Genomic DNA, 16,748 nt, shown 5'->3' with positions numbered 1-16,748 from the left:
ACTGGACCAGATGTCTTCTAAGGTCCCACCAATAATGAAGATACTTTGGCCCAGAAAAATGAAACGTTACTCAGTGGTGGCCCATAATTAATGAGTAATCAATGTAAATCAGCAAATTATCAGTAACAAAATCTTAGAGATTGGTGGGACCTGAGAAATTAAATGACTTGCCTAGGGTTACACCACCATAATATATCACAGGTAGGACCTCAGCTCAGGTCTATCCTGACTCTAAGGTAGGCCTCTATCCATTAGACCATGATACCTCTCTAGTACTCCAGAATGAAGCCCAATTAAATGAAAAACAGAGTCTATAATATGGTATATTAAATGAATTCTTTCTCAAATCATTCTGAGAATTTTCTGAGGTTTTGTTTAATGACAAATTAAAACCATGCTCTGTTCTATTATTCTGCTACACTGCTCTGCTCTATGATATTTATATGGGAATAATACAGCCTCTTAAAATTCCATGTTATGAAAGAACTCATACTGACTTTTATGGGTACTGCAAGCTAAATCTTTTTCAAAATGCACTCTCTATATTGGAGTCTAAATCATGTGTTCTAGATTTATTCACACCAACAAAACTTTAAAATCTTGCAATATAGTAAATAGTCAGAGACTGGCTGAGCTGGGGATCTGCCAGGAAGAGTAAGGACTGTTGAACTTTTTATCATTTAGCTATGCACTACATAGTTTTAAATATTTTTTATTATTTTTAGAATATTTTTAAAAGATTTATAATCTTACTGATTTATGTATAGAAATGTATTTGTATATAAATGCGCATATATATTATGTATAGTTTGACAGCATAAATAATTTATACCTTAAGTTTATATGTCTTGTTCATATGTAGTCTTTAGTTGCTAAGAACCCTAGGAGGAAAAATATTACACTATCAACTTTGACAAGCCAGAGCAGGTAGGTCTATAGGAGGGCAGCCAAGACTCCAAACCATGCCATATGAAAAATACTTGGGGGCAGCTAGGTGGCGCAGTGGATAAAGCACTGGCCCTGGATTCAGGAGGACCTAAGTTCAAATCCAGCCTCAGACACTTGACATTTACTAGCTGTGTGACCCTGGGCAAGTCACTTAACCCTTATTGCCCCCCCACACACACACACACCAAAAAGGAATACTTGGGGAAAAAATGTGGAAGTTTAGCCTGGTAAAAAAAAGGTTAGTGTGGGGAGTGTGTGTGTGTGTGTGTGTGTGTGTGTGTGTGTGTGTGTGTGTGTGTGTGTGTGTTAGGGACGGGGGGGTTGGACACAAACAATATGATAGCCATATTATAAAGGGGTATTATGGGATAAGAGTGATGCTGTGGGACTATAGGAGCAAATTATAAGGAAGAAGATTTTCATTCAATTTAAGTGAAACCCCATTTCTGCCCAAACCTGGGGCCTTTTTCCTGTGAGGGAGAGCCCTGCTGTATATGTGGGGGAAGATGTGATTCCTAGGTGGCTGTGAGACCTCAGAGACAACAATGCTATATATTTGCATTACAAGACACTTTCGAAGAAGATTTCAAGAAAGGCAACTGAGAGAGACAAGTATGAACTTTTTTGAGTGGCAGACAGGATATCTCCTTGGAACTGCAGATGTCAGAAACCTGGCCCCTAACACATACATCCCCCTCCTTCCAACGCCTGCAATTCTAAAGATTGCTAAGAATGGACTATCTTCCCCCAATACCCAAGTTTTCTCTTTGCCAAAGGCCTCATCTACTCTTAACACTTGCTAATCTGTACTTCTCCAATTCTGTTTACTGCTTACTTTGATAAAGAGGTGCACTGGTTTTTCCATGATGGTCTTTTGTGTAACTAGCATTTGTTGGGAGGGAGTGTATTTAAGTGTATATATAATACAAGGCAGAAAGTTACAAGTACAAAAGAAAGCTCTAGGGGAAAATGGTTTGACAATTTGCAGAGTGAGAAATCATTTCACTGAGAGGGATCAGGAACGTTTCAGTGGAGAAAGGATTTTAGTGGTTATACAGATGCTGAAAGAATCCATTCTGGAGATGGAGATAGAAAAAGGAAGAGTAAATGGTGTTTTTTGGCTAGAATGTACAGTATATGAGGAAAAACTGTGAGAGAAAGCTGGAATAGTAGTGTCATAGAGGAAGCCTGGACCTTAAGAGTTCATCCAGGCTAACCCATTCATTTTATAGAGGAAACTGAGAACAAAGGAGATGAGGAGACTTGTCCAGTCACAAATATAGTAAGTGGTGGAGCCAAAATTTGGACTCAGAAATTCTGATTCTGTATCCTTCCAAGAGAGCTTGAATGCAAGGATATCTCTCCTTTACACCTTAAGTAAGAGGAAGTAATGGGGCTTTTGAGCAAAAGGGAGCAGTGCATTAAGTCTCAAACGGTAGCAAGATCCCTCAGGTAGTAGTGTGTAGGATGGGTTGGAGAGGGAAAAAGGCCAGAGTCAGGAAGACCAATTAGGATGCTTTTGCAGTGAGGGTCTAAAATAAATGCAAGAGATAATACAAAGGTAGGACTGATAAAACTTGGTGGAGAGAAAGGAAGCATTTATATAGCACCTACAATGTTCCAGGCACGGTGCTAAGCACTTTTTTCAAATATTATCTCAAATGATTCTCACAATAACCCTATAAGGTTGATGCTATTATTACTCCCATTTTACAGTTGAGGAAACTGACATTAAGTGACTTGCCCAGGATAACACAGCTATTAAGTGTCCAGGGCTAAATTTGAACTCGCATCTTCTTGACTCCAAGGCCATTGCTCTGTCTATTGAGCTACCAGCTGCCTAACTGGTAGCTACTTAGAAGTAAGAGGTGAAAAATCAAAGATATTTCTAAGGTTCTGAGCCTAGAGAACTGGTAAGACGGTAGTATCATCAGCCGAAGTAGAAAAATGCCATGATTACTGTTTGGTAGAGGAGGATGTTGAAAGGAAAAAGAAGTAAGAGGCAACATGATACATTGGCCAGAGCACTGAATATGGAGTCAAAAGAGCTGGGTTCATATCTGTACCTGGTACTTACTTGCTATATAACCTCAGACAGAAGAAATATGTCATTTTGAAGAGAGTGTCAGACTTCAAATCCACAAGACCTGGATATGACCCTTGCCTGAAATATTTGCTAGATGTACACCCAGGGAAAAGTCTCCTCTCTGAGCCTCAGTTTCTTCATCTAAAAAATGGGAGTAATAGTACCTATCCCCTATCATGAGCAGTAAATGAGATGATATGTGAAAAGTGCTTTGCAAACCTACCATAAAGTACTATGTAATTGTGCTCTGCTACTGGTAGTATTTCTATCTTTCCCCCTTTTCATAGCCAAAGACTTAGAAAAAAATATTGCATAAAAAGTGCTTTGCAAACCTTAAAGTGCTGTGTAAATGTCAGCTATTATCAAGTCATTTCTCTTGTCTGAGCTGAAGTTTCCTCATCTGGAAAATGAGAGGATGGACTCTATATGACCTTCCAAGCCTCTTCCATCTCTAAATCCTTTGAACACAGAGAAAATCCCCTTGGTTTTCCTAATATGGGGATGCTTAAAATGTATGGTGGTCGATACTCAGAATCTTGGAGATGTCTTTGAGAGGGAGAAATACACAAACAAATATATTTTTCCAGTGTTCTATTATTATTTTATATTCAAGTTTGCCTGCATGGGTGCTCTCCCCAGATGACACTGGATCCGTGACACCCTACTGTTTCTCTTGTGCCACCTGAAGCTCTGGACTGGAAGGAGGAACTGGGGTACTCCTCATTCCACTTACAGACTGCACCTTTGACACACTCTCTCCAGAGTTTATTTCCCTTTGAAATTCATTCCATCTTTTTTTATCACCTAATATAACTCCTTATCAGAGTAATGGGGAGGTCATTTCCCCCCTCCTCCTAGACATGCTGTTCTCTCTCTTTCATTGGTTTCTATAACACAGTTTTCTGTCCTCCTCCAGAGTGTCTGTCCTCCTCCAGAGTGTCTGTCTGCTTCTTCTCAGTCTCCCTTACTGAATCACCCTCCTCGTCTCAATCATTAACTCTCTTCTGGCCCTTCTTTTCTTCTCTCTTCATACTTTCTCCCTCAGTGACCTCATCAGCTCCCATGGTTCAATTATCATCTGAATGCAAATGATTCCTAACTCTATATATCTAACCTTAATCACCCTCCTGAATTCCAGTACCACATTACGAATTGTGTGATAGAGATTTCTATTGTTTCCTCAAGTTGCATAGGCATCTCAAGCTTACTGGGTCCCAAACAAAACAGAACTTCTCTTTTCCCTTAAATCTATCCTCCAAACTTTCTTATTTCTAATGATAGCATTAACACTCTCCCAGTTTTCACATTCACAATCTTTGACTTTTGACTTGACTCAACCTTGAGTCTCCCTCACCCTTAACCCCCATAGCAATCAGTTACCAAATCTCTACCTCCAACAGCTGCATCTATCTCATTCTCTCTAATCACATTACTTCTTCCTGGGTCAAGCTCTCATAACCTCGTCTCCTGCACTATTAGATCCTAACTGGTCTCCCTGCCTTCAGTCTCTTCTTTCTTGGTATCATCCTCTATGGAACTGCCAAAATTAATATTCCTAAAATGAAGATCTGACAATGTTGCTCTCCTTAAAAAATCTTCAATGGCTCCCCAGTTTCAGTAATTATAATCTGTCTAGTTGTTCCTTCTCTGATCAGAAATGTTCTGACTTTTTTGTAGCATCTTATCCTCAGTGAGAAGCCTATTGGTCATTTTCCATATATCTCCTAAAACTCCTATTTTCCCATAGATTTTAATATAGTCTTCTCATTCAGAGAGATACTTTATAGGAAATAAAGCTAGTCTGCATTCTCATATCATTTAGCAGAAATTCCTTATCTCCCTCAAAGAATCTACTGTACCATTGATGGAATATTTAATGTCTATCTTTTAGTCAGGAAGCACTCTTTAACCAACAGAGTTATGGGTGTGGTTCTGAGTGCATCATTGCACACCAGTGTCCTAAAGGTTAATGATCCAAACGGCTCATTTTAGCTTAAAGTACACCCACAATGTATAAAGTAAAGCAACAGATCCCCACATCTAAGTGGACAAGCAGACAGTAATTGTATTGAAGCAACTGTGAACTGTGTTCTCTTTTACTAATCAGTCAAGAGGATACATGTATTTCAAAGCAAAGACATTTGATGAAATAGCAAAGCTGAATCTCCTTTGGCCAAGGCAGAATGAAATATGTGGCATTGTAGTTAGGCAAAGGACGTTCATCTAAAATAGAATGCAAAGTAAAGAATGAAGGATTAAAATGGGTTGCAAACATTCAAACAGCCAGTGTCTCAGAGCTCCTGCCTCCTATGCCTCCAGGAACCATGGGGTCCTCTACTTGTCCCTACTCCCCATGATGTTTATCAGCATGGCACTGCGAGGTGAGGGATCAATCAGTAAATGAACATTTATTGAGAGTCTCCTATGTGCCAGGTACTGTGCTAAGCACTGTACGCCAAAAGAGTGTAAGAGCCTTATCCTTGAATGCTGGTGGAAGGAAGGAAGAAAATAAGCATTTATTAAGGTCCTACCATGGGCCAGGCACTGAGCTAAGCACTTTACACATATCATCTCCTTCGATCCCTAAATAGCACCTGGGGGATAGGTGCTATTATTATCCCATTTTATAGTTGGGGAAACCGAGGCAGACTGATATTATGTGACTTGCCCAGGGGCACACAGTCGGTAAGTTTCTGAGACTGAATTTGAACTGGTCTTCCAAATATTCTCTCCACTGTGCTATCTAGTTCCCTGGAGAGTATTACTTTTCCCATATTATGACAACAATACCAATTGATAATAATATCATCTAGCATTTATATAGTACTTTAAAGTTTTCACACTGTGAGAAAATACTTATTAACAATGGGGTTTTGGGGGGGTTTCTTTCTTCACCCCTCCTTCAGAAGGTTCAGCTAAACTCAGGGCCTAATCCTGTGCTGGGGGTACAAAGAATGGAGATAGGAACCACACCTATCTGAATGTGCCTTTGCCCTCAGGGGGTCTGTCTCCCACTAGACCTTGATGTCTCATTTTAATATGGGCCACCCTCAGGTCAAGTCAACCAATGGAATTGAATGATGCTAGCCAATTAGCTTTGATCAGTGTGTAAGAGTCACCTCTATTGGAAGACTCAGACCATGAGGCGAACACCATTCTTGGCTCACACTCTAGGCTTAGAAGGCTGTCAGGTTGATGAGCACTCTCCTCTTAGGACAGAATAGGTAATGTAGAGACAAAATGGTACTGGGGAGTTTTCTGCATGTGTTAAATGCCACTCAGTCAATTCTTGTTTGTTTGGTGTGGGGTTTTGGGGGGGGGCAATGAGGGCTAAGTGACTTGCCCAGGGTCACACAGCTAGCAAGTGTCAAGTGTCTGAGGCCAGATTTGAACTTCGGTCCTCCTGAATCCAGGGCCAGTGCTTTATCCACTGTGCCACCTAGTTGCCCCCTTGGTTAATTCTTTACTAATATTTAGTATACTTTAATAATAAATGCTTGCTGCCTAAATGGGTGCAATAGCCATTAATTTATAAGTAGCAATATTTTAGAAAAACACAGTCTAGTCCCCCAATAATTTAGCTAAACCCAGCCTAGTTCCCCAATGATTTAAAAATACAACACCATTTATACATATTAATCCAATTGATCCTCACACAACACTGGAAGGTAGGTGTCCATTTTGTAAATAAGGAAACTGAGGCAGAGAGATATTTAATGACTTGCCCAGGTTCACACAGCCAGTTATTTTCTGAGGCAGGATTTGAACTCAGGTATTCTTGACTCCAAGTACTTTACCTTATCCATTGTGAAACTGCAGCATCTTTAGCCCCAGCATGGACTAGATGCCAGAGGGGAAATGCTTCATGTCACTAGCACTGGCATAAGCTAGACTCAGCCCTCATTTTTTTCTCCTCTTTATCCCTTGTGTTTTCTTTTCTAGATTGCTTCTGAGGCAGCTAGGTGGTGCAGTGGATAAAGCATTGGCCCTGGATTCAGGAGGACCTGAGTTCAAACCCTGCCTCAGACATTTGATACACTAGCTGTATGATCCCAGGGAAGTCACTTAACCCTCATTGCCCTGCAAGAAGTAGTAGTAGTAGTAGTAGTAGTAGTAGTAGTAGTAGTAGTAGTAGTAGTAGTAGTAATTTTGGGGGCAGCTAGGGATTCAGAAGGACCTGAGTTCAAATCTGGCATCAGACACTTGACACTTACTAGCTGTGTGACCCATTTAACCATCATTACCCCACCCAAAAAAAGAAAGGAAAAAAGGAAAAAAAATGATTGCTTCTTATTCTGTAGCTGTCTTGTAAATTTTCCTCCTCACCATTTGGAAATTCCCTAAATGGAAGGGCTCCCTCATCTCCTAGAGTCAGATGATGCCCCTACATTGCAGTGCCCCACAAAGACTTCTGGAGAATAGAGTTCTCAAAGAGAACATGCCCCCTTCAAATCTTTCCACCAAGGAAAAACCTTTCAGTCTCTATAAACTAAACTTGGTGCTTTTGCAATTATATCAGTTGGTATAGTGATAAGTCACAAGCAATTTTCCTGAATATATGGTACATATACAGTAATGCAGGACATGTCATTCTCATGAGAACTTTATGCAACAGGCATAGGTCACATTCAAAAATAAAATACTTGGCCCATATAACAGAATGTTATGAGGAAGACCAAATGTGGAGGTTATACACTATATATAGCGCCATCACTTACAGTTATAAACCAAGTACCTGTTATCTGGCTACTTGTGTAACTCTCCCTCCCAGTTCTGGAGTATAATTAGTTATCCTTGTCATTGGCTGAATAATCATTTCTTCAAAGACCTGCTTGCAGCATCCTTAGGCCATAGTCTCAGTCTTGAGCATGTGGAATACCTGAGCTGGCTATCACTGTTGCCATTGCTCATTTAGACAGACTATGGCGCTGGCCTATATTTCCCTTATGACCCCTATGGTTTTCGATCCAAGCCTTCCTTCTGACCTGTCCCCCTGCAGGTGAGGGCAGTATTACCCAAATTTCTCAGGACCCCAGGAGAAGGGTGGCAACAAGCAATTTCCTCTTCATCTGTTTTCATCGTTCTTGTGATGAGAAACAGTAAACTCCCCTTATTTAGGATCTAGGTGAATTTCTGACTATTTTAGGGATGTAATCTTGTAATAAGCAAACTCTCTAGAAGCAAATTTTTAATTCTTAGAAGTAAATTAGCACGTGTAAGTTACATCAGGACTTTTACTAAACTGTATACAAATGCTTTGAAAGAATTGATGCACTCAAAGTGAATCCCTTTACTTAACCTCATTTTGAGGATTTTAGACAGAAGGGTAGGTGCAATGGAACACTCAGTGGTTCTTCGACCCAATTTTTCCATGTTTAGATTTCTTTCTAAAGGACAGAAATAGTGGTTCTGAAGGGTAGTAGGGAGTGATGCCCGCAAGGAGGGTAAAAAGAGAAAGCAAATGGTTCCTCCACATCTCAAGGATTCACTCCTTTAAAAAACAACCTATGAATAAATAACTTTGGGAGCCTTTCCTTAGAGTCAAAGTTACTGCTACACCAGTTGACCAAAGAATTTTGTTCATAGGGAGAGTAGGTGTGCCACCTAGTATAAGTTTAGGGCCACCCAGAAATTCTTCCCCCCAGCCCCAAGATGTTTTCTTCTGTTAAAATGTAAACACTTCTGTGAGGGGAATATATGAAAATTCACCAGCCATTAAGTCTGCGTGTGAATGAGTTTATCAGACCCTTTCCTCGATGGTAAGTTTTTAAGATGGAGCCGGATCAGGAGAACATGAGGGCACTAGTCACCTCAAGGCAGTAAAATTAAAGGAACTACCAAAAGAGGAAAACTGTGCAGAAAAGTAAGATGTGAGGCACTAAAGACAATATTCATCTACTTCACATTTCTAGCTAGGAGTGGTGCTACCTGTTTTGTTTTGTTTTTCCTTTCAGAATGGCTCTGCATCTGGCTCATAGGTCAGAGTTTATTGATAGAGCATCAGGACTTTTCTTTAAATGTCACTTAAGGTTAATAAAATTAATTCCTGCTGTGGCTGTACCCCAAAATGCCACCCCAAGAACTTCCTGATGTTAGATTCAAATGTCCTCAAAATAAATCTCCCTACTGAATCTCCCTAATTTTAGACCAGTTAGTATTTATCATATCATCTTAAGTCATAATGAGAACATGTACAATTTTCCTAAAATAGAGTTAAAAATAAACACTAAGAAAATGCATTGACAACTCTCCCACTCCCAGCCTCATCAAATCCCCTCCTTCCCCTCCCCCAACACACATACGTCTCTGCCGGAGAACTTTGCTCAGCACGGGATGGCAAGCTGAAGACATTCAGGACTGGGCATCAGCAGAGGAAGTGGGCAACATCAAAAACAAGTTTGTCATCTTCTCCTTGGCACAACTGGCCGTCACATCTCCAGTTCTGTCCGGGGTTTATTCTTTCAGCTGTCTCCCTATCAGCACTCAGCTGGTATCTTCATGAGGGGTGAAGGTCTCGCCAGTCTGCCAGAGAACAACCATTTTGGAGTCCTGAGTCTGACATAAAACCCCCTGACAGGATGGGATGCAGCTGGTGAGGCAAGCCTGCTTCAGCCGCTATTTTCTGTTCTCTCTACTTCTGTCTTCTTTCCTGGCTCGGTCTTCATCTTGGCTGTTCTCCTGGGTCTCCTTGCACCAACTAGCTAGCCAGTCCTGTAACAGCTGTGGGCACTGAAGCTGTGCTAGAAGGATCCGCTAATGACAGCTGCTGAAAAGTGGAGCTAACTCTATTTGGACATACTCCTCACCCTGCAGCTGTTTCATCCCCCAGTCCTTATTTCCCTTAACTCTTATCTAGCAACTTCCCCGTTCTTTGGCATCCACTCCAAGAGGCTCAAATGAGGGTAAATGGAAAAACAAAAAGGAAAAGAAAATCATAAACCATAAAATAATTAACATATCTTTGCACAATACTTTCGTGCATCACATGCATAGAATATTTATGTATCATGTCTTTGAACCTATAACTGTGGTGTTGTGGAAATGGTACTAGCCTGGATTTTAGCTTGGGCTCTGCCACTCAATGGCTGTGTAACCTTGGACAAGTCACAACCACTCTGGGGCTTCAGTGTCATCATCTGTAAAATGTGGGAGTTCAGCTCAGTCGCTTCTAAGGTCCCTTCTAACTCTCAACTTCTATTGTCCACATTCTTTGATTTTGTGAACTCTTGTCCCCACTAGGTGGTCATGGATATTCTGTAAACTGATACTGTGAGTTCTTAACAAATATCAAATGACAATGGCATACTATGAGGCTATGATAAAGTGACTTGATCTTCTCAAAGATGTTATGCAAATACAAGCATCATTATTCTGTTAGTGCAAATTTATAATTGACTTTTTCTAAAACATTGCAGCCAAGTTAAAATTAATTCAGCAGGATTATAGTCATTAAAACAAATGCTTGATAATGACTACTTTCTCATTTTATTAATTCTCGAGCCATTGGGATAACACCACATAAGGTCTTTGCTCAGTTGTCAGATTCACTGCAATGTACAAGCTGGATCTCTTAGCAAGACACGAAAAGGGCTTTATAGAAATGGCACAAGAATCTAAAGCCAATGGCATTATAATCTAAAGTTGTGTTAATTTACCTTAAAGCTTTTCCTATGCTTGCTGCCATGCCATCAGGTACTATTCACTTGTTAGTTGCTGGACACAAGTAGATTACGGTGACATCTCCATCTTTCCGGAGGTTTGCGGTTTTCGGAAATCAAAACTGGCAAGGAAATCCTTATGTAATTTTCCCTCTGCAACAGCCACTGACCAGATTAGCAAGTACCCTGATCTCAACATGGCAAAAGGCATCCCAGGGAACATGTTTAGGCTTTGCAAAGCAGGACAGAAAGAGTTAAGTCCTCAGGGCTGTGGGTTTAAAAAAAAAAAGACAAAAAAATCTATGCTTGAGAAAACACCAGAAGTACTACTAGGTATGGGAGGGGATGCCTGCCAGCAGTGGGTACAGGAGAGGCTGTTTTCGTCAAATCAGCTTTTGCATGCAAGGTCATCCTTGGTGTGCTACCTTAGAAATTGGCCTTATCCTGTAGAGGACATTGAAGGATAACACAGTAGAAGTCAGCTGACTGCTCTGTCATAGAACTGCTGCTTTCCACATTATCACAACTACCACCCAGCTAGCTCTTCCTGCTGCAGTGCGGCAAGGCAGACTCATAGAACTAGGCACAAAGCAATATGGTGGTTCCCATTCTATTTTGTCCTGAGTGTCGGTCCTTTCCTAAACCAGGAGTGATTGCCTCTGTTAAGCCAGGAGCAGAGATGCAGCCTGGATGTGCACGATGGTTTCTAACTTGGCAGCATGAATTTTCAGCTGAGCAGGTATTACTTGGAGCCTTGTACCCAAACTGCCTCTGAAGGAGAACGGTTGGTTTCCTACCACTTTTTTTTTGTATGAATAGTCTCTTATGCCACGCTGCTATACCCGCAGGAATAGGAAGTCTATCACAGAGGAGCCGATGTTCTCTGTCACTTATCTCTCTGACTGGGGCCTTTGCAGCCAACTTCACCAGCTCTGAAGCTGTCTAACTGTCCCAGCTCACATAAGATACTGGCCGTAGGGGCTGGTGCAGACTCTCGCTTGCCTCACTTAGAGCAAGGTTTTAAAGGAGAAGCCAGACTCACTGACCTAAATCAATCCCAGTCCTTTCTGGATGCAGGGCAGCAGTCGACTAGCAATGACACAACCAGCCATCAAGTGGAGAATCTCTGGGATTGCAGTCTGTGTCAGTGGGTGCCGGGGAGAAAGAAAGACTCCCAATTTTGGTTATCCAATTTTCTTGCTTCTTTCCTTTTCCTAAATAGCTATTAATTGTGCTTGGTCTCTCAGACTATATTTCTATGGATCAGTCTATCCGCAAAGCAGTGAGTCCTTGATCTGCTATTGCTGGAAATCAGGGTGCTAAGTCAGCCTGCTTTAGCGGTTGTCTCTTTCTGCGTGATGCTATGCAGCTAGAATGGGTCACATTGACAACAAAGGAGCCAGCACAAAGCCTCCCTTTATCTTCTCGATTGTTACAGGAGCATAACTCTTCTCCGATATGATGCCCTCCTCTTTTTGTTTCCTCCATGTGTGTGCATGTGTGTGTATGTTTTAATTCATCTGAGTGAAGAGCCTCACAAGACATCATCATGGATGTGGGTTTTAATGATTTGGAAAAGACAGCCTGTGGAGACCGCGATTTGAGACAGCAGCACATTTAGGTTATTGCCAATTTGAAATACTTGGTTTGTGAAGCTGAGCCCTAAGGGACGAGCTCAGGAACTGAAAAAGAGATCGTAGATAAAGAAATAAAAATGACAAGCATAATGGAGGCTCTGCAAAAGAGACTGTCAGAGCATCAGTTCATGGATGGCAATTTCACCAGCCTGAGACTGAATAATTCATAGAATGAAATTACCCTGCTTTCACCTTTCCATTTAAACCGGCATGATCTGAATCTCTAATAAATTTTCAAGATAAAGTAAAATGCCAATTTGAATGTGAAGAGCTTTTAAAGCCAGATGCTGCATCCTGAAATCTTTCGATATCTTTCACAATTATCCTGTGAAAACTGCACTTCAGCACGAAGCACCATTACCAGTGAAAATTGCTGTGATTACAATAGCAACAATAGAATACCATCAAATGATCGTTCATTTACCTAATTTGCTAAGACTGACTGTGGTTTGAATGCCCATTGTGTGTCACCAAGCCTGGCATCCGTGGATCAATATCGCAATGGAACAAAAATGTTGCAGAGGGTACTACCTTTTAACTCTGAAAGCCCAGCAGAGAAAGCTCTACTGGGTTTAACTGTTTTTCCATGCCTAAAACTTATATAGCTGATTTGGGGTATGATTGGCTTGTCGTGGTTTTCGGTGAATTCTTTGGTTTGGGAGGACATTATCTTGTTGATTGGTTTATAACATTAATGTTAACCTATAGAAGCCACAGCATCTGTTCCCCAGGATAAAGGAGAGGTTCTATTCTAGGCAAACTTAACAAAAATCCATAGTTAAAGTGATATATTTTTGGACTTCCTTAAAATGTTATGTTTTTAGGTTGGCAGTTTCTTTTGATAATTCCGGTTGTGGCAAGCTGTGTTCCAATATCCTTCAGTTTTCAAATATGCTCAGGAGACAGAGCCAATAATTTGTGTATGTGTCTGTGTGTATGTAGCGTTTATAAGAAATGCATTTCATCTAGCCCGTGGTTAAATGAAACTTTCTGCATGTATATGCTCTGTTTATGCATGCGTGTTCTCCCTATCATCAATCATAGAACGAGAATAGCAACTTTTCCCCCCAACAATATGGGCAACACAGTGTTTCATTGTAATTGTGCCATTGTGAGAAGCTGGTATGGTGCATAAATCTTTGCTTGGGAACAGAATGTAATCACATTTAACAGGACCTGTGACTTCTTGAATTGTAGGTACATTGGCACAAAGACAGTAAGTACATGGGCTTCCTAAGTTGCTCAAGAGATTCCTTTCAGTCTGTGTGTATGAGAGATAGCATTTGAAGGATACCCAGAGTGTGGGAGGAAGGTAGGTTTGAAACCTAGCTGTGGGATGTGCTGATGTGCGTTCGAGTACCCTAGCTATGATGTATTCCTTAATCTATAACCAGATCTACATCTCCCCCTCTTCTAACAGGTATGTTAAAGGACAAGAGGTAAGCCATACTTCTAATCTTTTATGTGACACATTATGTTTGTCATTGTCTAATTTTAGGTAAGAATAAATGCCCTTTTAGTTTATCTTTTGCTACAACTGTTCTAAGATACATTAAACGATTTTTTTCTGTTTTTTTTTTCTATGTAATATACATGAAGAATTTGGATTTTTTTAAAAAGCCTTTTGAATATAGTTTCTTCACCTCCCCAGAGTTCACTCAGTATTTTATTGCTCTCTCAGGAAAAAAAAAAAAAGTAGAGATGAGGGAGGGTGAGAGGGAGGGAGAAGGCTGTGCTTTTTGTGAATGATTTATTTTAAAATATTAAAGAGATACTGGATATTAATAAAAAATATACCCTTGCTTATGTTCCCATACTGTTTTTAATGGGATATCATGTATTTGTGCTATAGACCTTGGTATACTTATGTTCATTTTGGAAGGGAGCTTGCGTCTTTATAACAAAGGGCTTTTCAAAAAATATTCACAAGCCAAAGTTGTCTCTATTAACATGGTTTTGCTTAAGCTTTTTTCTTAGCTGACATCTATCGACACTATTTAACATTCAGAGTACAAGCAGGCTAATTGGTATTATGACCAGAGAGTTTGCAAATGTTATATTCTAATCATATATTTATTTTTAAATTAATAGGGGAATTAAAAATTGGATACGTTGCTGCTTTTCTGGGAGATACTGAAAACTAATCATCTTCATTTCATAAAAATGGAAATTCTTAAGTTTTTGTTTTTAGATGATTCAAATGCTTTTATTTTAATTCTTCAAAAATGAGTACTTTGCTTTTTTTCTTTGTGTTTATATGACACTGAAGCTTTGATAGATGGCATAAATTAGAAAAATGTAGCTTCATGAATTAGTACTTGGTGGCATTATCAACTCATTTTGCCAGAAAATAAGATGCAAAGGTCCACTAACTTTTTTTAAAAAAGAAACCAATGATAAAATTATTCTAAAGTTGAAATTTACTTTTAATCTCTTTCACAGTGCTTCCACACCAATGAATTGAACATCTTAAGATAAAATAATGAAATTATTACTAGTCACTTCTTTTTACCATGTTTCATTTTATTTGTATATCTACCTACATATTAAGCTAGAAAGAAAGGCATTTTCATAGTTATAGTAATTTTAAACTCTATAATTACCAACAGTTCATCAAGATGAAAGCCAGGAGTTGATTTCAGAGAATCTTAGCTTGAATACTATTTTGCAAAGCTTTTTTTTTTTTTTTTTAGTGGTCATAGGGAAGATGGGCTAAAAAATTATTTGTTGCTCAGCTGGCTCCTGCCTTTTCCCACCCAACCTCTTTTTCCTCATCAAAGAATAAGGTATTACAAGAATAGGCAATTGCAAGTAATAATTTAAACATCCAAACAAAACATCAAACTACCTTGAGCTTAAAGGTGGAATTTGCCCACACAAGCATCATAGGATACCAACTGATGAAATTCACCTTCAACCATTTCCTGTATCGGTGTGTTTACTGATTTAGCTGAGGCCTGGCTTTGCATAAACCAAATGCTAATGGAACAATAAATGCTAATCTTTACATGTTTAGCCATGCAGTACTGTCCTCAATGAATTTGTAGTGAAACAGAGTACTCGTGGATGTTATGGAATTTTCTTCACATGGTTTTAGAAGAAATAATGAATAAGAATCAATATGTTTTCTCTTTCTTACATAGGGTTAGGGATTAGACTCGTGATTTCATTTGCATAAAGAACTCCTGGGTAAGGAGATCCAATCCCTTCGTTTTATAGATGAAGAAAATGAGGTCTAGAGAAGCGACTTACTTAAGTCTATTCAGGGCCTGCAACTGAAATTGAGTCATCCTGGTCAAGTCATTTTACCTCAGTTTTATCATCTGTAAAATGAGATTAGAATAGATGATCTCTAGGATTCCTTTCAGCTCTAAATTTTATGTTCTAATAATGTTACAAGGCTAGTCAACCAAAAAGAGTCAGATAGGACCTAAGGGGGGGGGGGGCGGGGAATGATCAGTATGTTTTTTTCCTTCCTTATTGTGCTTCTTTTTAATGGGCAAGATCAAAGAAGGATGATTCCAATCTTACAAATAGACTCAGAACAACTTTTTCTTAAAGCAGCCTTCCATCCCCACATTTATTGCTACTTATCCAGCATGAACTATGACTTTTCATGGGGCTGTTTTCAAGGCTGTGAGATCACCTTCTGCTTTTTTTTCTGTGTATAGTCCACTTGGGGGAAGGAGGGCAGGTTGCCCAATCTCTCCTTGCATTATGAACTCAAGCTTGGTTAGTCAAAGGGCCAGATGGTACCCAGCCAGATTTGAGACTATAACTGGAGTGGAAAAGGCGTGGGGGAAGAGTACATTGCTATAGTAATTTCTCATCCAATGGTTCAACTAACATAGCAAGGAGTCTGCTTGTAAATGCTGAAGTTTTGAAAAACTTTTCCTTTACAACTTTACAGCCAAGGGCAGGACGTTTAGACTATCAAGAAAATTAATTCCCTTACTTGCCTCAGAATTCAACAAACATTGATTAATCACCCATTATGCACAAGATACATAAGGAAGGGATCTATTACACCTCAGGCTGTGAACTATCTACAGCTATCTCAATTTTGGTTTTTTTAAAAATAATAAACTCTTTAAAGATAAATATACTGCTCTTTCATTCAACATCCAGGCTTTTATAACTTTCAGCCTAAGTTGTTGATGTGTTTCAGCAGGTAAGAAGATTCTTTTTCTCTCCACAAGGGAGAAATAATCAATATATCTAAAGGGGTCAACTGGTGCATTTTCTTCATTTCACTTTCCCATACAAACAAACCACAGCCTGATGAATTGTGGGCTTGATAGTGAATGTTAATATTGCTACTCAGAGTAATCTGTCCATGATAAAATACATTGCAGTTTTGCCTATGGCTAGACCTGAGTGAAGCTGTTATCATCATCATAAAGTAGGAGAGACTGTGAC

General features: G+C 39.7%; 1 long non-coding RNA gene across 1 annotated transcript in view; it reads right to left on the bottom strand.

The window, feature by feature from the left end:
• The window catches only part of LOC122743767, a 126,213-nt gene extending 110,746 nt beyond the window's left edge, over positions 1 to 15,467 (bottom strand). The window contains exons 1-2 of the long non-coding RNA XR_006355020.1: positions 10,690 to 15,467; positions 9,337 to 9,556 (exon numbers count right to left, since the gene is read on the bottom strand). This is a non-coding gene — a long non-coding RNA (uncharacterized LOC122743767). The remainder of the gene's footprint in view (positions 1 to 9,336; positions 9,557 to 10,689) is intronic.
• Positions 15,468 to 16,748: the final 1,281 nt, after the last annotated feature.

Source organism: Dromiciops gliroides, chromosome 1, assembly GCF_019393635.1.
Source record: "Dromiciops gliroides isolate mDroGli1 chromosome 1, mDroGli1.pri, whole genome shotgun sequence".
Lineage (NCBI taxonomy): Eukaryota > Metazoa > Chordata > Mammalia > Microbiotheria > Microbiotheriidae > Dromiciops > Dromiciops gliroides.
This window is presented reverse-complemented; position numbering and strand designations above follow the sequence as displayed.